This window comes from Dromiciops gliroides, chromosome 1 (assembly GCF_019393635.1).
Source record: "Dromiciops gliroides isolate mDroGli1 chromosome 1, mDroGli1.pri, whole genome shotgun sequence".
In the NCBI taxonomy this organism is placed as follows: Eukaryota; Metazoa; Chordata; class Mammalia; order Microbiotheria; family Microbiotheriidae; genus Dromiciops; species Dromiciops gliroides.
This window is the reverse complement of record NC_057861.1, coordinates 646,940,014-646,960,732: the sequence shown is the minus strand read 5'-3', so window position 1 is coordinate 646,960,732 and position 20,719 is coordinate 646,940,014. Positions and strand designations below refer to the sequence as shown.

General features: G+C 36.8%; 1 pseudogene; it reads right to left on the bottom strand.

Moving 5' to 3' along the window:
• Positions 1 to 10,644: 10,644 nt before the first annotated feature.
• LOC122753203 overlaps positions 10,645 to 20,719 on the bottom strand; it is a 31,370-nt pseudogene continuing 21,295 nt past the window's right edge.

Below are 20,719 nucleotides of genomic sequence, written 5' to 3'. Positions count from 1 at the left end.
TTTGATATATGATGATAATGGAATATTATTATGCTATAAGAAATGATAAGCAGGATGATTTCAGAAATGCCTGGAAAGACTTATATGAACTGATATATAGTGAAGTAAGCAAAAGCAAGAGAAAGCTGTGCACAGAGACAGCAATATTTTTTGATGAACTGTGAATGACTTAATTGTTCTCAGCAATACAATGATCTCAGACATCCCCAAAGGACTAATGATGAAGCATACCATCCACCTCCAAAGAAAGAACTAATATTGATTGAACACAGACTGAAGCATTCTATTTTTCACTTTCTTTCATTTTTATTTTATTCAAGTTTTCTTATACAAAATTACTAATATGATAATATTTTACATAATTACACATGTATAATCAATGTCTGATTGCTTACCACTTCAGGGAGGGGGTAGGGAAGGGTGGGAAAGAGGTATAAAATTTAGAACTCAAAACTTTAAATAAAGGAATATTTACTGAGAAAAAATCAAAGAATAAACATTCATTAATGTTAAAAAAAATTAAAATGTTAACAGTAATTCACTAGCAGTCCTTATAGTCTGAAGACAAACTACCTTTGGTGACAGAAAAAGTAACGAAAAAGGGTGAAATGAGTTTTGAAAACCTGAAAGATTAATGGAATTATCTGCCTTTACTTCCCTAAATTTCAAATAAAAGAATTAAGTGTATAAAGGGTGAGGTTCACTTAGTATCAGCTACTGATATAATTTAAAGTTCGAAAGATGATCTATAAGGTTGTGAGGCACCATGCTAGATGGGACTTTCTAAATACAAATTAATGTATTGTGTTTTGCTCAGAAATGAACTTTAGCCCCTAGATTGAAAAGTTCAGATGGGTGCTTTCTAAAACCAGTTTTATGCATGCAGATAAATGAATTTCAACTCTTTTTTACTTTTCCAGGTTCTTTAAAAATGTAGGTATCTAGAAACTCTTGGCATAGACTCTGGAATATTCTTCAGAAGAATATGGTTTAAAAGAAACAGCTAATTGAGAAAATGGTTCCTTGAGAATAGACTTTAGATTTATTGACCAATAAATAAGAACAACAGGCCCTAGCCAGGGAGAGAGTAAACCTAACAAGATGAGGTGACAATGTATTTAATTGATATATTCTAATTCTATTTTTTTAAGAAAATATATTTACATTAAAACATAAAGAAGAAAACAAATGATCCATTTGTTTTATCCAGTTTATCCACCTGTGAACTCCACCTGCAGTGGATAGTGAGTTTCCCTTCAGTGATGGTCATGAGGAAAGAGTTTATGTTGTAAACATGGTTTAATTTTTAGAAGGACTCAGTTACCTCAGAAATTTCTTGTGGGAGAGGTGGAGCTAAGAGGGTAAAGGAAGGACTGTGACTCCCACAAGCTCCTAATAAACCCATCCACTCACTACCATTAAAAACAAAACAAAACAAACAAACAAAAAGAGCAGCCTAACTCACATAAGAACAGAGTGAGACTATTTTCCAGCCAAAAATGGCAACTGAATCACCTGCTGATTGGGCTGAAAGAGGAACTTAGTGCCAGGTCCAGACCCAGCCAGGAACAGACCTCAGAGACTTCTGTGCCAGTGGCTTATTCTGAGGCTCAGCTCACAGACCATTGAGGGGGTTCAGTAGTTGGCCAGGGTGAAGTGGCTACAGACTCTGCTGGAGTTTGGGTGAAGCACCCCGGTTCTGAAACAGTAGGCCAAATACAGTGGTGGTGTCCCTGTGGGGGAGGGGCCCAGGCACTCCAAGCTTCCAACCATGGAGAATCAGATTTCAATTAGACATCTGTTTCTGGGTTGAGATGAGTAGACAAAGAAAACAGCAGATAATAGACAGCTTCTTTGGAGGAGGAGTAGACTAGAATATACCCTCAGAAGAAGATAATAACAGGGTCAAAGCTCCAACATCCAAAGCTTCCAAGAAAAATATGAATTGGTCTCAGGACTTGGAAGGGCTCAAAAGGGACTTTGAAGAGTAAGTAGGAAAGATAGAAGGAAGATTTAGAGAAATGGAGGAAAAAATTGAAAGTGAAATGAGAGCAATACGGGAGAATCATGAGAAAAAAATCAACAGCATGAAAAGCCAAATGGAAAAGGAGATACAAAAGCTCTCAGAAGAAAAAAAAATTGCCTAAGAACTAGGATTGAACAAATGGAAACTAGTGGCTTTATGAGAAACCAAGACACAATAAAGCACATCCAAATGAATAAAAAAATAGAGGGCAATATGAAATATCTCCTGGGGAAAAAAACAAACAGCTGATCTTGAAAATAGATCCAGGAGAGATAATTTGAAAATCATTGGAATACCTGGAAACTATAAACAAAATGAAAGTTTAGACATCATCTTCCAAGTAATTATCAGGGAAAATTTCCCTAATATTCTAGAAGCAGAAGGTAAAATAGAAATTGAAAGAATCCATAGATCACCTCCTGAAAGAGATCCCAAAAGGAAAACTTCCAGGAATATTATAGATAAATTCCAGAGATCCCAGGTCAAGGAGACAATATTGCAAGCAGCTAGAAAAAAAGGTTTTCAAATACTGTGGAGCTACATTAAGGATAACACAAGATTTAGCAGCATCTACCTTAAAGGACCAGAAGGCATGGAATATGATATTCCAGAGGGCAAAGGAACTGGGACTACAGCCCCAAATCAACTACCCAGCAAAACTGTATAATCTTTCAGGGGGGACTTCATTGAAAAAGAGGACTTTCAGGCATTTACGATGAACAGAACTGAACTGAATTGAAAATTTTACTTTCAAATGCAAGATCCTAGAGAACCATAAAAAGGTAAACAGGGAAAAAAAACTGAGGGATATTAAAAGATTATACTGTTTACATTCCTACATGGGAAGATAATACTTCTAATTCAGAAGATCTTTCTCAGTATTAGGGCAGGTGAAAGGAATGTACATAGACAGACAGCATAGATGTGAATTGAATATGAAGGGATGATATCTGTAAAGCATTTATTTTTTGTTTGTCCTTGTTTTTTTGTGAGTCAGGCAGGGTAGGTTGGCTTATGTCTGGGACTGGGTAAGGGTTTGTGGCCTCCTGGATCCAGGGCTGGTGTATTGTCCACTGTGTCTCCTAGCTGATCCATGATGACATCTTCAAAGTAAAGTTAAGCGGTAAGAGTAATATTATGGAAGAAAGGGAAAGGGAGAGGTGGACAGGGGGAAAGTAGCTCACATAAAAGAAACAAGCAAAAGCTTATAGAGTGGAAGCGAAGATTGAGAAGGAGCAGAGGAGTGAGTGACCCTTACTCTCATCAGAATTGGCTTAAAAAGGGAATAACATACACACTCAAGTGGTTATAGTAATATATTGTGCCTTGTGGGAAAATGGGAGGGGACAGAGGGGGTTGGGAGGAAGAGGTGAAGGAAGGAAGGCAGAAAATAAAGGAGGGGGTAGTAAAAAAACACTTTCAAGGAGGGATAGGGCAAAGGAAGGTAGAAAATAGAGTAAATATCAAGGGGAGGGAATAAGATGGAAGACAATACAGTTAGCAATAGTAACTGTGAAAGAAATGATGAGCAGGATGATATCAGAAGGACAAATGAAAAATGCAAACCATCATCAGAGCAAGAACTCATAGTCTCTGAATAAAGACTGAAGTATAATTTTATTTGTTAGCTCCTCTTTCTAAAGGTATTTTGTCTATTTTCTTTCACAACCTGACTAATGGAAAGATGTTTTGCATGGCTGCACATGTATGACTTACATTGAATTTGTGGATTTCATAGGGAGGGATGAGGAGGCAGGGAGGAAGAAAATTTATAACACAAAGTGGTTTTTTGTTTGTTTGTTTTTAGTGAGGCAATTGAGGTTAAGTGACTTGCCCAGGGTCACACAGCTAGTAAGTGTTAAGTGTCTGAGGCCAGATTTGAACTCAGGTACTCCTGACTCAAGGGTCGGTGCTCTACCTACTGCACCACCTAGCTGCCCCAACACAAAGTTTTTTTTTAAAATCAATGTGAAAAGTATTGATGAACAGGAGGAGTTCAGAGAAACCTTGAAGGACTTACATGAAATTATGCTGACTGAGAGGAGCAGAACCAGGGGAACATTGTATACAGTAACAGCAACATTGTGTGATGAACAAGAGTGATAGACTTGCCTCTTTTTAGCAATGCAATGGTCCAAAACAATTTCAAAGAACTTCATGATAAAAAATGTTCTCAACATCCAGAAAAAAGAACTGTGGTTTATGAAAGCAGATTGAACAATACTGTCTCTACTTTGGGGCTGTTTTGTTTTCCCTTCCTTTTAGAGGTTCTTCCCCTGTGCTCTTACTCTTCTTTCACAATATGACTAATACAGAAATATGTTTAATGTGATTGCACATAAATAACCTATATTAGATTGTTTTCTGTCTTGGGGAGGAGGGAGGGAAGCGAGGGTGGCAAAAAAACTGGGAACTAAAATCCTATGAAAACAAATGTTGAAAACTATCCTTATGTAACTGGAAAATAATAAAATACTGAAGTATAAACACATAAAAATTTTAAAGAAGAAAAAAAAGAAATCTCTTGTGGTTGTATGATTCTGTGATAAGTTCTTCCACCCTAAACATACATTTGAAAATCTTTTTTTTTAATGTATTAATTCCCTTTATATGCGGCCCTAAAATATCCACATGAATTTAACTTGCTATTCAGATGTGGCTATTTCCGTTGGTTTAATGGAAACCATAATTTTGAGTTGGTTATTGATAAAATTTAGTGGCCATGAAGGAATACTATTTCCTAATCCTCTTGGAATCCAAACTTGGTTTATGTTACTGAGTCTTTTTCTTTACTCTCCTAAAGAAATGATGATATGGTCTTTTTATCCCCCAGGTAACCTTTGAGAGAATGCCATTGCTTCCTAAGACCTCATCTTCCTTTGTACCATTAAACTAGAAAGTATTTCAGTGGAAGTTTTTCCTCTCTAATTCTTAGAGCTTAAAAATGATCTTCATAATAGTTAATCTGCTGGATCTTATAGCTCAAATCCCTTGGATGTATCTGCCTTCCAGTTTCCCTTTATATGCCTGATTTCCAAATGCAGTTGTTGGTTTTTTTCAGGCCTTCTATAAAACTCTAGAGTGAATAACCCAGCAAAGTTTATTTGTTGTTTTTTTTCTTTTATAGCTCTATTAGTGAATCTATGTGATCCTCTTTGGGTTCACAATGAAATGTACAAATCATAGTTTGGGTGCCAGCAAGATTTTGTGCTGGCCTTGAGAATAAAGGGTTGTTTTTTGGTTTTGTTTGGTTTTTCCCCTGTTCTTATCCAGGAAATCAAGATGACACTGTCTTGACAGAATGTCTCCTGATTCATTGGCACTGTTTTCTCAAATCATTATCTACACTTTGGGGGTGGCAATAGGGTTCATTAAGTTTCTTAAGGGGGAAAGGGTACAAATTTACCTGTCCCTAAATAATTCAGGCTTTGGCCTTATGGTTTTCATGAGGAGTATCAGCATTTCTTAGATGAAAGCCTACAAATTAAATCTGTGCTTATAAATGGGAGACAATCAGATATTAATCTGTGATTAATCTATATTTAGCTGTTTTCTTCCATAATGAAGGAGTAGCTTGATGATTATAGCTAGAATTTAAATCAGCAAGCCTCTCCATTATTTGTCTATCAATTCATAGATAATATAATCATATAATCATACTATATTTAGCATTCAGATAGCAATTTAAGGTTTGTAAAATGCTCTAAGAAATATTATTTCAATTTATCTTCACAACAATCTTGTGAGATAGATATTATTATTATCCCCATTTTAGAGATTAAGAAACTGAAGCCAGGAGAGGCTAAGACTTGAAAAAATCCATACAGCCAATAAGAGACTGGGGCAGAATATGAATTCAAAATCTCCAAGTCTACATCTAGCACTCTGTCTACTACACCACATAACTACATACACAGTGCTTGGGGGACAGGGTAGGAGGATGAGAGCATGGTAAAAGAAATAAAGGCTATATAATACCATCCCTTGAGAATCATCCTTTCAGATGCTGGAGACCCATCCAAAGACAATAGATCTTATTCAGTTCATATATTTTTCATATGTCTTTTGTAAAAATTAAACCCACTTTACAAAATCTTACTCTACTAACAGGATATTAAGCCTATTGACTGGATGGCTGAGGAGGTACCATGGCATAGTTAAAAGAATCCTGAACAGATAATTAAGTTTTGCATTCTGTTCCCTATTCTTAAAATTCCTCATCCACTATGCACAAATTTCTACTCTTTAAACTTTGTTTCAGGCAATTTCTATCTCCTATATCTCCTATGATGCCCTCCTACCTCCTCTCAGCCATCCAAATTCTCCTTATCTTTCAAGGACTAGTTCACGACCCAGTTCTTCCATGAAGACTCTTTTAACTCACACTGACTTCACTTGTGGGAACTCTGATTGCATTTGTAGTCAGCCCTAAGTAGTACTTCATTGTTTTCCAGTCATTTCATGGGCATGTTTTTAGCCTTTTCTTTCCAATCAGACTAAAACTTACCATGTACAAGATCCATATCTTTGACTTTAACACTCATTTTGTCTGGTAAGATTCATAACAATCAGCAATAAACAATAGCAATTTAAGGTGTTTTGTGTTTTTTTTCCCCCACACTATACATTTGAAGGACACATCTCAATTTTGTAGCGAATTCAGTTTTTCTCTACGAAGGGCATAATTACGTGAATAACTAAAGGGTTAACTAAGTATCAAAGTGAATGTGCATACATGTATGTACACACATACATGCATATATATATATATATATCTACATACATAATTATAAACATATTTATGTGTTACATTATATGTATACATATATAACCATATGTAAATATGCATTATATAGAAACATTTGTGTTATGTATACATATACACACATATAAATATATATATCATATATAATTTTTGTGGGAAGCTTCTTGAATACATTACATATTTCCCTGCCTTTGTAAAGAAATACATTTAGTTGGTAATTCAGGGTTATCATTTTGAACATCAGATTTTATACTGTACAATTTTACAATAATGGCCTAACAGATTATTTCAGATATGTAAGGCTATTTATTCCTACCTTACATGATCCTAAATAGCCATGATTTTTGAACTCATGGTAATTTTAAAAAATGTTTTCTTTCTATTAGCTCATTACTAATGTTTCCTTTTTGTTATCAAATGCCTTTCTCTATCACCATACTTTCCTACTCTCTCCCTGTCCTTTATTTCTGTTCCACATGTCACTTCCAAACTGATGAGGTGAGCAATATGTAAAACCAATGCTGTTAAAATATAAAATAAGAGGAGAGAGTATGAGCTTTTGTGTATGGATTATTGACATTTTGGACTTCTCTTTTTATGTCATTTTAGATTCATTTTTATTCCAGATATGTGAGGTTAATATGCACTGTTGCATAAAATGAATGCTTCTTGTAGAAAATAATGCAAGTCACAATAGAAGAACTCTCCAGGTGAATTAGGAACCTAGTGGAGGAACTACCACATACAGATAGGGTAAATCTAGCTTCTATCTACTTTCACAGCAGTGAGTTTCAACATGGAATTATTCTCATTTTAACCCATTAATCTGTTGCTTTTTCCATAACAGAATCCTTGATTCCTAAATTTTAGACCTTGCTTCTCAATATCATCCTTAGATGTGGTTCCGATTTCTCATTTTAGCTGAGATCTGAGTTCCTGCCCTTGTTGGCTATAAAACCTCTTGGAACTAAATGTCTATTCAAGAGGCAAATCTAGGCAAAAGAGCTCAGTTAATAGATTGCTGAGTTATGGATTAGTAAAGTGCATCTAAACAATTTCCCTAGCCCTACAATGCTGGATATAGGGTAGGCACTTAATAAACGAGTTGATGTACCCTTTGCCAACTTCTCACTACCTAAAGAGGACTATAATAAAGTTTTATAGGAATTTATTTTGTGAAATATTGCAAATTATCTTATGACAGTTACTATTTAGTACAAGACAGCAAAGGGAATTTATGAAGTGGCAAAAGCAGACTGGATTAAAAAAACCAGCAACAACAAAAACCTCTTTGTCCTGCAGGGTGGGCAGTGGGGAGTAAAGTTGAAGGCCTGCCTGGCAATAAGTGATATATGAGATACTTCTCTCGTACATTTTCACACTAAACATGTTGAGACGTTTTCTGAGGCTGTATTCTGTCAAGGTGTCCCTTTGCTTTTCTAAAGTGTTTTGTCCATCTCTAAATCTCCACGCCTCTTCCTGCAGTGGCATCATTATTTCTTAGGATAACTAGATTCTCTTACCTCCATTTCTCAAATGCAAGGTTTGATAAGTAGTTGGTTGATGGGTGGAAAAGGGGATGCTTGTTATTTAGAGAACTTACATTTCATTCTGCTATTTCTAAGTGCCTCAGAACCCTTCCCTCTCTTTTATCTCCCCTTTCTGTTTCCAATCTCTGTGTGTGATTGTAGGAGGGATAGAAAAGATAGAGAATAATTATTGTTCTTTTTTCCTACATCAAATACTATTAAAATGTTCCAACTTTTCTCAAAATATATATGTCACCTTAGAAACCATATTCTGAATGCATTTCACTATTTGAATGGCACAATGCAGTGATGTTCCTTGTCATATTCGCTTTCATTTCCATAGTCTTTCATTTTCTTTCTGTGACCAATTCTAGACAGAAAATTACCAGATCTCTACCTTATTAAAACAAGTAATTAAAGTTATATTTAACTTTTAATATTTATAATAGTTATATTTAGCTAACTACTAAGTATATATAACAAATTATTTTTTATATGCTCATCACATACTACTTATTGCATGTATGTGTATTGCATATATTCAAGTCCTTACTTATATTGGCTCTATGACCCTGGGAAAAATATTTAACCTCTCAATGGCCCCAAGACAACTCTCTGAGACTATCAATTGCAGTGTCTGTGTCTCTCTGCTTGCCCAGAAGGAATTATCTCACTGGAATTTCCCTCCATGAATGAAATTGAATATTTCACCATTTACATACATGTGTATATTTATCTTCCAGTCTCACCGTGCCCTGCACTGTGCCAGGTTTTAACAATATGCAGATAAAAGTTAAACAATCCCTGCCCACAAAGAAGTTACATTATATCAGGGTAGAGAACATGTACATATATGGGCACATATAAAATATAGAAGTTCAATTTAAACTCAAGATATTTGTAGTGGGAAGGCAATGGCCACTAGGAAGTAGAAGGGACATCAAGGTTTTGTTGGGTTTTGTTTTTGTTTTGAGGGAGTTTTTTGAGGCTAGCACTTGAAGGAAATCAAGGATTCGAAGAGGTGATAGTAAGGATGCAACACATTCCAGATAATAGTAAACAGGTAGGAATGGAGATCGTAGACTAAGGACTGTCTATAAAGAACCATAACCAAAGTGACAAAATCATTCCTGGCAAGTATATGCCAAGCAATCGCCCTGTGATGCCAATCACCATTCTATTTGACTTTCCTGTACAAAACACTCCTCCCTGGACATGATTCCCCTATATATGGTGTCTTCATTCTTTGGACTATAAGCCCTTTGAAGACAGGAATGACCTTGCTCATTTGAATTTCTATGCTTAACATTAATTATCTGTTATTTCATGACACATAGTTGGCACTTAATAAATGCATGCTTATTCATTAATACATTTGGTAAAAAGGCATCTACCTGGGTCATAGAGAATGGAAAGGGAAGGAAAGTAGTGGGTAGTAAGACTGGAAAGGGAGATTGGAAGAATGTCATGAAGGGCTTCAAAAACAAATAGAGGAGGCTATATTTGATCATAGAGGCATCAGGGAGCTACTGGGCTTTTAATTGAAATGGGGGTGGAAGAGCAGGGGTCAGACCTGTGATTTAGGAATATCAATTTTGAAGCTTTGTGGATAATGACTTTTAATTAGGAGGTTTTTGCAATGGTTCAGATAAAGTAGATGGGATTCTGGATTGCAGTTGTGGTTGTGTTAGTGGAAAGAAGGGAATATATGAGAGAGATATTTTAGAAATGAAAATGGCACAACTTGACAACTGTTTCCACACATGGAGTGAGGAAGGTTGAAGGAGGAGTCAAAGATGGTACAAATGTGATGAGCTTAGGTAAATCTAACAATGAGGGGATATGGTTTTGTAATTATGGACAGATTCAATCTCCACAGTATCACATAGCTAATATTTAAACACCCTATGTGGTCACACTGAGTATCTGAGTAAACTTTTATTTCAGTCATATATGTATTCTTCACTTACACGGGAAAAAAATCCTGGCAATTATGTCATATGAAAATGAGTTGAAATTGTGGCTATTTAGCCTGGATTATGATGCGTGTGTGTTCAGTCATTTCAATCATGTCTGACTCTTCATGACCCCATTTGTGGTTTTCTTGGCAAAGTTACTATAATAGCTTGCCATTTTCTCCACCAGCTCATTTCACAGAAGAGGAAAATGAGGCAAACAGGTTTACATGACTTGCCCAGAGTCACACAGCTGGTATCTGAGGCCAGATTTGAACTCAGGAGGTTGAGTCTTCCTAACTCAAGGCCAGATGATCTATCCACTATTCCAAACAGCTGCTCCTTATGATACCTTATGTATTTAAAGTCTTATCGTGTAGGAGATGAGTTAAATTTTTGCCTGCCTCCAGAGGCAGAACGAAAAACGATGGCTAGAAGTTGCAGATAAGTAAAAAGCTGATAAAAAGGACAGAATGTGGAACTCAGAATGGTGAATCCCAGAGTTCAAATCCTGCCTCTGACCTTATAGCTGTGTGACCCTGGGCAAGTCACATAACTACTCTGAGTTTCCTCATTACAAAATGGGATAATAACAGCACCACCTCACAAGGTTGTGGAAAAAATATATATATATATAGTATATATATACACATATACATAAAGTGCTTTGATTATAAAATATATAAAGTGCATTCTATTCACCATCAGTATCAGTATCAGTATCAGTATTTAGACTTGATATCAGCTAAAGCTTTCTAATAATCATTGCAATACAAAAGTAGAATAGGCTGTCTCTCTAACTAGATATCTTCCAGCAAAGACTTGAAACTTCAATGGGATTCTTGAAAAGCAATTTTTTTTTTTAGGTTTAGATTGGATTCACTGCCCTCTTGTCCTTCTTTCAGTTCTGAGATTCGGTGATTCTGTCACTATGATCCTACATGTGGCAGAATATTATGAGATAAGGCTGAGTATGTTGGGTAGGCTGTTTCACCCCTCCCCAATAGCTATATAGTACTTTGGGGAAATGATGGCAAAATGATGAAATTTCAGCTGCAAAATGCAGTCAGTGAGGAAGATATTTGGTGGCAAGGCATGTGATATCAAACTACATTGGCAATAGACAGCCATTTATAGGACATCTGTTCTGACAGATATCCAATGCTTTTCTACAATGACTTCAGAAGCCACTGGAAACTGGTGAAATGGACAGGAAACATTAATATCTACTTAAAGGAGAAGTAATAGATTGCCCAGGCATCCAGTATACCCATTCAGAAGATCCTCATGTTCTGAAGGGCAAATAGCAATAAATAACAGTATCCCTTTTGTTTTCTGGAGAGGAAAGCAATTCTCTTGGTACTTTCTAAGTTTTGTAGCTTATTGTAGTGCCTGGAGTGCAGATTATCATAAATCAAAAATTCTCTTTTTTCCCCCTTAGAGTTTCATCTTTTTACCTTTTTTGAGGAAAGAGAGAGAGGCAGCTATGAGAGAAGGGCAATGCCTACAGAAAACAGGCTAGTTATGAGTGTCAGCTCTGGTCCAACAGTAGCTAATTTGATTTCCTCATGTAATCCATGGGTCATGGAAGGATTTGGGGAAGTCTTATTTACTTCCATTTTGAAAATAAAAAAGCAATCCTGACTCATTTTAATTTATTCTAATATAAAAAGTTATGATAATTTACCCAAACCTTACCTTGACATTACCAATAATAACTTATATAGTGCATATCAATGAATTGGACTGATGGTCATTAAAACATGATTATATTTTTGATGAGTGGCATAAATATTACTACAGTTTCAGGGTCCTCTACCCATGTGTATATGTCATAGGTATCTATTTCTGTCTGGAATAGCTTTATCTGCCTCCCTTTTCCATTTTATGTCTAGTTCTTTCTCAGATCTCAAAGAAACTCTATTTATGATTTGCCTGATCTGGCCAGCCACAGCAGTGGAATTGTGGGGAAAGAAAAAAATAAAGAACCAATCTGTGTCTTAAAACTACTCAGTGTGAGGGCCTAACCTCACAGAAGTTTCTCTGCCCAGAAACTATATGGGACTGATTCACTCCAATTTGTCTTTGAATAGAATAAAAAAGGAGACATTTTTGAACAAAGCACATTGTTACTTTCCCCACTGTCATCCAGGAAACACTTTAGGTAGAGTGTGCATGGGACTCAAATGAAAGAGCAGTCAATTTTATTAGCCTGAATGTATTCTGGATCCAGAATTGTTAAAGAATTGGTTAGCTTCTAATGACCTGAAGCCATGTTGACCCTGGCTATTTCATTTTGGAAACTCTACAACATTAGTAGTTATATTTTCCTTAAGTCCAGCAGCTCTAAAGCTGACAATATCTCCTTGGAAGGAGGACCAACTTCTGTAGAACTTCACTGGGAGATGAGTATATGTACAAATGGGGACAAGAAAACATCATAAATAATGGTTGAGACTTGTCTTCCTATATTCAAATTTGGCCTTCACACACTTACTAGCTGGGTGACCCTGGGCAAGTCACTTAATTCTGTTTGATTCAGTTTCCTCATCTATAAAATAAGTGGGAGAAGGACATGGCAAACCAGTCCAGTGTTTTTGCCAAGAATACCCCATTGGAATCATGAAGTCGGATACAACTGAACATCCTGTTGCTATGTCAACTAGAACATTCAGACCCTGATTTTGCCCATTATTTGGACAACAGTTACTGTAGTACTTTAAATCATGTGAACTCTGAAAGGACTTGGAAAGAAACATCAATGAATCAAAAAGTGTTCTCTTGACTCCGTTGAAATATTGAGTTCTTTCCCTATAAGTTAACAGGGTTGAATGGGTTCTTGGATGGGGGAGAGGGGATAGAGAACAAGAGATCCAGTAGAAAAGGAAAAGAAGTTATTGAATGTTTATTGGTTCAGGTATCAATTCATGCCCATTATTGTTTAAAGAAAATTGGTTCCATATTTAGTGTCCTATCTGTCAGTATTTATAAGAAGAGTGTATGATATTATATGGTATCACATAACTGGGGGCAGATAAGACAGACCACTGAGCTGACTGAGTTGATAGACATTTTTCATCGAGGCCGTATGGTGGCATTCTGAGGTTTCAGGTGGTTCAGCATAGATGAGATAAAAAGTAGTTTTAAATATACTTACAGCATAAATAGGACCTTTTGTGAAGTGTGAGGATTCTGACATATATATAGAATGCCTAAAGGATATATGGTCCAGTTCCCTCATTTTGCAAAGGAGAAACCAAGCCCAGAGATGTTGTGACACTCTACCCCTCCCACACACTCCAAGTCCTGAATACTAGGTATATGTTAAATAATTTTAACTGAATTGATTTGAATTAGCCTGAGAGTTAACTTGGATTCATAGAAAGAGAATTAATCTTTATGGAAAGTGATACTTGCCTCCTTGCTCTTCTGTGAACAAGACACTCCATCTCCCAATTCCCTGCTTTTGAACTGGCTATCCCCCTTGCCTTGGATATTCTCCTTCCTCATATATGCCTCCTGGCTTTGTTCAAAGCCCATCTAAAATCCAACCTTCTACAGGAAGCCTTTCCCAATTCCTCTTAATGTTAGTGCCTTCCCTCTATAGATTATCTCCAATTATTCCTGTCTATCTTATCTGTACGTGGTTATTTACATATTTTCTCTCCCATCAGACTGTAAGCTCACTGAGAGCAAAAAGTCTTTTTTTTTTTTTTTTTTGGTATCCTCAGCGCTTAGCATAGTGTTCGGCACACAGTGCTTATTAAAAGTTTGACCCCTGATGAAATGACAGCCTATTTTTTGGCTTCATGGCTTCTATTTTTTAGTTAAAAATCTGAATAAATTTGTTGGCAACAACATGTAAAAACAACAACAAAAAATCTATCAAAACTTCTAACTTTGAACTTGAGAATATCTCTTGGTGTCTGTTTATAATTTATAAATCCACCGTTGAGTGACATTTTATAGAATTAAGCAATATTTAATTCAAACTTCAGGTTTAATGATCTTATATTAAATTAGGAACCGTCATTAAAACAAACCTGAAAATATAAATAAAAGTGGAAGTTATGATTATTACCATTTTGAAATTTTTTCCTGCTCTCATGCTTCCTTACAATCTAACTCAATCTAACAAGCATTTAGTAGGTACCTACTCTGTATAGGTCACTGTAATAGGCACTAAGATACAAATAAATGAAAAAACAGACATATCCTTTAGGGGATATGACATATAAATGTGTTAGGCTATATGGTATACCAAAAGCCTTAGTGCAATTTAAAGCTTTGAAAATTTAAAGCAATATCAAGACTTTTGTGACACCTTGTATGCATGAAACTATGGATTGTAAGTAATAAATGAAAGGATAGAGTGCATCCCAGGCACTGAGAACAGCTTGTGGAAAGGTAAAAGAGACAGATGAACTGCCAAGTGAACAGGTCAACCAATCTGGCTGCTAAATCACATAGGCCATGACATGACAGCATTGTTCACTACACAGCAAGGTTCCAAAGAGGTCGAAAAATTTTTTTTAAATCTTTTTTTTCCTTATTCTCAAAAAAGACAGAGAAAGGTCCCATATTTTCTACACATAATCTTATAGTATTCTACTCTACAAGAAAAAAAAAAAAAGGCTTTCTTACCTTCAGCCTAAACAGCAATCTCTGCTTGCAGCTGTTCCCTTTGAATAACCTGATTAAAACTGAATGATAAGTTTTCCCCCCAAGACTTTATTATACGTCATGATTGCTGCAATAAATAGCCCCAATCTTCTTTCTCCAGATCGGATATTTTCCCTGAAGAAGCTCTACATCTCTTTATCTCTTGGCTCTGAAAACTCTTTTTCTCAACCTGTCAGGGAACAGAGGGTCTGATCAAAGGATCTTTTTAATAGCATTCCACCTCATCATGGAGACATCCAAATGAAAGGTAGAGGCCCCCATCCACACGAGGAGAAATTATTTTATCAATGGGACTGAGTAGTGGGACATAAACAAGTGGAATACTGGGACCGAAACTGTTATAAATTAAAAAGGAAAATAATACATTGGGGTTTTGATATCTATTTAGGAGATAATGTCACCAGAAGGAAATGTTGTCACAGGATAATGGTTTTCCACTTCTAAATAAAATACTGAGCTGGTCAAAACATTTATTTTTTCTTAAAGGAAAAAAATCTATGCCATTAACTATAGAGACCAAAGAATGCTTACAGACAAACAACTTCAGGCCATGAAATACACATCATAATAGCTGACATTTATGTAAGACTTTAAAATTTACAAAGCATTTGATATGTAGTATTTCATTTAATCAAGTGCAATAACTGTCAATAAACCCATTTTTTAGAGAAAGACACTGAGATTCAGAGAGGTTATGGAATTTGCCCTGGGTCATATAGTGTCAAAGTGTCTAAGGAGTATTTGAGGTCTTCCCAACTCTCTCTACTATGTCATCCTACCTCATTAGAAAGGCAGTTTAAGGGGGAAAAAAGCAGTCATTTAATTTCTGCTTGAATGTCATCACCAACTCAATGCTAGTTCTTTCTCCCATATCACAACCACTGATCAGTATCCTTTCTTTACTTCAAGGATCAGCACAAATGACAGTTTCTATATGAAGCTTTTCTTGATATTCCCAGATATTAGTGCCTCTTTCTAATCAGCTTTTGTTTATCTTATATATATTTTGTCTGTCACCACATGTGTATAAATTGTCTACCTAGACTCTAGGCTCCTCAAGGCAGCACGTGTTTTTGATTTTTTTCCACTGTATTCCCTGAAACTGAAGCTTCAATACTTTGGCCACATAATGAGAATATGGGACTCATTGGAAAAGACCCTGCTGTTAGGAAAGATTGAAGGGAAAAGGAAAAGATGATGGCAGACGATGAGGCAGATGGATAGTATCATGGGAACAATGAGCATGGACTTGGAGATACTTGAAAAGAGAGTAGAGGATAGAAGGGACAGGCATGGTATGGTCCATGGGGTCACCAAGAATCAGACATGACTGAGCGACTCAACAACAATTTTGTACCCCCAGAACATAGCACAGTCTAGGTGCTTAATATTGAAAGTATTGATTATATAGAATAGCTCTCATATCCCTTCATCAGAACTGGCTTCCTAATATTCCATGGCAGCTATCATGCTCCCATCTTATTTCTTTTGTTTGACTAACCATCCCCTTTATTTGTAATCTTAATCATTCCTCATTTGATATGATTTCCAGAATCCAGAATCCTCATTCTCCTAGCCATCCTCCTCGAGATCCAGTTTATTTCATCAATGTCCCATTTAAAACACTCTGCTAGACCTGACCTTTTTGGAGTCATATTCTTCTGATTGTTGGACAAGGACCTTAGTTTTAGAGAACCTTGGTAGCATCCCTTTCTTTTACCTATTTTGTATCTTTTTTGAAAAAGTGACTTAATTGCTTAGCGACAAGAATAAATATTTATCTTGTATTTTTTTTTGGGGGGGTGAAGCAATTGGGGTTAACTGATTTGCCCAGGGTCAGACAGCTAGTAAATGTCAAGAGTCTGAGGCCAGATTTGAACTCAGGTCCTCCTGTGACACCTAACTGCCCCAATCTTATATTTTTAAAAATGTATTTTCCAGAGGAGCAGCTAGGTGGCACAAGATATAGGGCACTGGCCCTGGATTCAGGACGACCTGAGTTCAAATCTGGTCTCGGACACTTGACACTTACTAGCTGTGTGACCCTGGCCAAGTCACTTAACCCTCATTGCCCCCCCACACACACACAAAAATAAATGTATTGTCCATAACTGAGCATAGCATTCCAAAAGTTGTCTAAACAGCATAACATACATCAATACTATTAGCTCCTTTGAATCGGAAAACTTTAATACTAAGATTATTTATTTTCTTGTTTTTCTTGTGTTGTTGCTTTTTATCATTGTTAGCAGTGTCTAGAGCACAGTTAGCTCACATTGAGTTACTGACCAACTATGTAATTGTTTCATATAAGTGACTGTCAAACCATCGATATCAGTTATTTTTAGAGTTGTGTGTTTTCATTGTTCCCATTGTTGAACTATGCATTAGACTTGACATTTCCAACTTTCAAATGATTTATTCAATTAAGCCTAGATTTCTAGCCTCCCAGGGTCTTTTTGTTTTGTATTATTTTGTTTTCGTTTTTTTTCAGGGCAATGAGGGTTAAGGGACTTGCCCAGGGTAACACAGCTAGTAAGTATCAAGTGTCTGAGGTTGGATTTGAACTCGGGTCCTCCTGAATCCAGGGCTGGTGCTTTATCTACTGTGCCACCTAGCTGCCCCCATCTCATGATCTTTTGGCATACTGATATTGCCATTCAGTACATGGGTATTCTTCCTAATTTGGGGTTACTGGCTTATTTGAAATTTTTTGTCTTTATCCACTCAAGTAATAAAATTGTGGACATAGTTAGAAACAAAGACAGATATATCCACCTGACTGCCCCCCTTTTTTTAAATGTTTAGAATTTTATTTTCCAAATGACATGTAAAAACAAATTTTGACATCAGTTTTTTAAAAAAAAACTTTATGTTCCTGGGGGCAGCTAGGTAGCATAGTGGATAAAGCACTGGCCCTGGATTCAGGAGGACCCAAGTTCAAATCCAGCCTCAGACACTTGACACTTACTAGCTGTGTGACCCTGGGCAAGTCAATTAACCCTCATTGCCCTGGAAAAAAAAAAAAAAAAAGCAAACCTTGTGTTCCTACTTCTCTTCGTCCCTCCCTTCCCACCCCCCACACCAAGACCAAGAACTCAAGCAATTGAATATAAGTTATGCCTGAGTAGTCATAGAAAATATCTCCACATTAGCCAGGTTGTAAGAGAAAACAGAAAAAACAAAACTTCAGATTAAGCAACTATCAAAAAAAAATATGCTGCAATCTATTTTCAGATACCATCAGTTCTTTCTCTGTAGATGGATCACAGTTTTCATAAGTCCTTCAGAGTTATATTGGATCATTGCTTTGCTGAAAATAACCACATCCTTCCCAGCAGATCATCTTACACTATTGCTATTATTTTGGGCTGTAGTCCCAGTTCTTTTGCCTTCTGGAATATCACATTCCATGGCTTCTGGTCCTTTAATGTAGATGCTGCTAGATCTTGTTTTATCCTTACTATAGTTCCACAGTATTTGAAAACCACTTTTTCTAGCTGCTTGCAATATTTTCTCCTTTACCTAAAGTCTCTGGAATTTGGCTATAATATTCCGGGAAGTTTTCTTTTTGGGATCTCTTATAGGAAGTGATCTGTGGATTGTTTCAATTTATATTTTACCTTCTGATTCCAGAATATCAGGGCAATTTTCCCTGATAATTTCTTGGAAGATGATATCTAAATTCTTATTTTGTTTGTGGTTTCCAGGTAGTCCAGTGACTTTCAAATTATCTCTCCTGGATCTATTTTCCAGTTGAGCTGGTTTTTTCCAAGGAGATATTTCATATTGCCCTCTATTTTTTTATTCATTTGGATTTGCTTTATTGTGTCTTGGTTTCTCATGAAGTCATTAGCTTCCATTTATTCAATCCTAATTCTTAGGCAATTATTTGATTTTGAGAGTTTTTGTATCTCCTTTTCCATTTGGCTTTTCAAGCTTTTGACTTTTTTGTCATGACTCTCCTGCATTGCTTTCATTTCTCTTTCCATTCTTTCCTCCATTTCTCTAAATCTTCCTTCTATCTCTCCTTCTTTCTCTTTCTGTGCTTCCATGCCCTGAGCCCAATTCATATTTTTCTTGGAAGCTTTGGCTATAGGGGCCCTGAGGTTGTTATCCTCTTCTGAGGGTGCACCTCAATCTTCCTTGCCACTAAAGAAACTTTCTATAGTTCTCAACTTTCTTTGTTTGCTCATCTTGCTGTCTTTTACTTGACTTTTAACATCATCTTCTAGTGGGGACCTACTTCTAAGCTACACTGTCCCAAACTTCAGAAGGTCCCAGGTGTTTCAATTTGAGGAAGGGGAGGTTTTTCTCTAGCCTGGACTGTTCTCTGGTCTGAAGATAGCCTCAAGTCACCTTACTAATTAACTAGCCAGTAAAACTTTTTGTGCTGTGGTTCTTAGTTCCCACCCCTCCCCTACCTGGACCTCTGACCACTGAAGATTTCTTCCTGGTTCCCTACTGGGGTGGGATAGTTGAATTCCTCCATAGGTCCTGTATTTTCCACCCCCAGCCAGCTGTCCAGCCCTCTCACCAGACTATAAGCTCAGTTCCAGTAGATGCTGGTGCTTCAGCTGATTCAGAGGCTTGGGGATAAGTTTCTCTGGTGCAGCCTTCCCTGAGACTGTGTTGGCACATTCATGGGGTTGGACTTTAATTGCCACCCAGCATGGCACCCTCTAAGCTGTCTTTGGATGGAAAATAATCTCAGCCCATCTTTTTGTGGATGTTGCTGCTCCAGGGGTTGTTTTATGGCTGTTTTGGGGGATCATTGTGTTAAGAGCTCTGTGTGTTTAATGTCTTTCCTTTGCCCCATTTAGTTCATTTAAAAAAATACCCAGAAGTATATCATATATGCTACTTTACCCAAATGTACATTGGAATACAGTCATTAACAACACCAACCAGCAGGTGTAACCGGGAGTTAAAATATGTGTGTGTGTGTGTGTGTGTGTGTGTGTGTGTGTAAGGATGCCTATGTCCCTGTGTGTGGTTGGAGAGGGAGATATCAAAAGACAAAGTTTTATATGAATGGACCAAAAAGCAAGGATGTATAATGTTCTGTGTAACTAAGGATTGATTATTGTCCAATAGAATGAGTACAAGCTGGAGAAAGCAAACAACAACAACAAAACTAAACTAAACTAAAAAACACCAAGTCCTAGAAATTCATCTTGGCAATTAAGAAGCATTGAGGCAAAAAGAGCAGTATTGACAGAGATTACTGAGAATCAGGCAAACACCCAGGGAGCCAAATGAGTTTGAGTTTATCTGACCTCCTTTTTCTCCCTACTGATCTTGGGTTAGTTTAATCTGTATGATCCCATCTATCTCTTTTTTTTTGGGGGGGGGGCAATGGGGGTTAAGTGACTTACCCAGGGTCACACAGCTAGTAAGTGTCAAGTTTCTGAGGCCGGATTTGAACTCAGGTACTCCTGAATCCGGGACCAGTGCTTTATCTACTGCGCCACCTAGCCGCCCCCCATCTATCTCTAAATATGACAATGGTGCTTCCCTACTCAGTAAATTCTGATAGCTGCTTATTGCTTTTAAAATCATTTACAACCTGGCCCCAATGTCTTTCCAACATTACGCATTACTTCTTTTTCCATGCTCTACAGTTAAGCTGAAAATCTCTTCCCCATATTATGCTTTGTGTCTTATCTCCATATCTTTGCATGGACTGTCCTCTGAAATGTTTTCACTCCTTCCCTTTGTCCCAGAGCATACTTCTTTTCCTTCAAAATATGCTTCACCT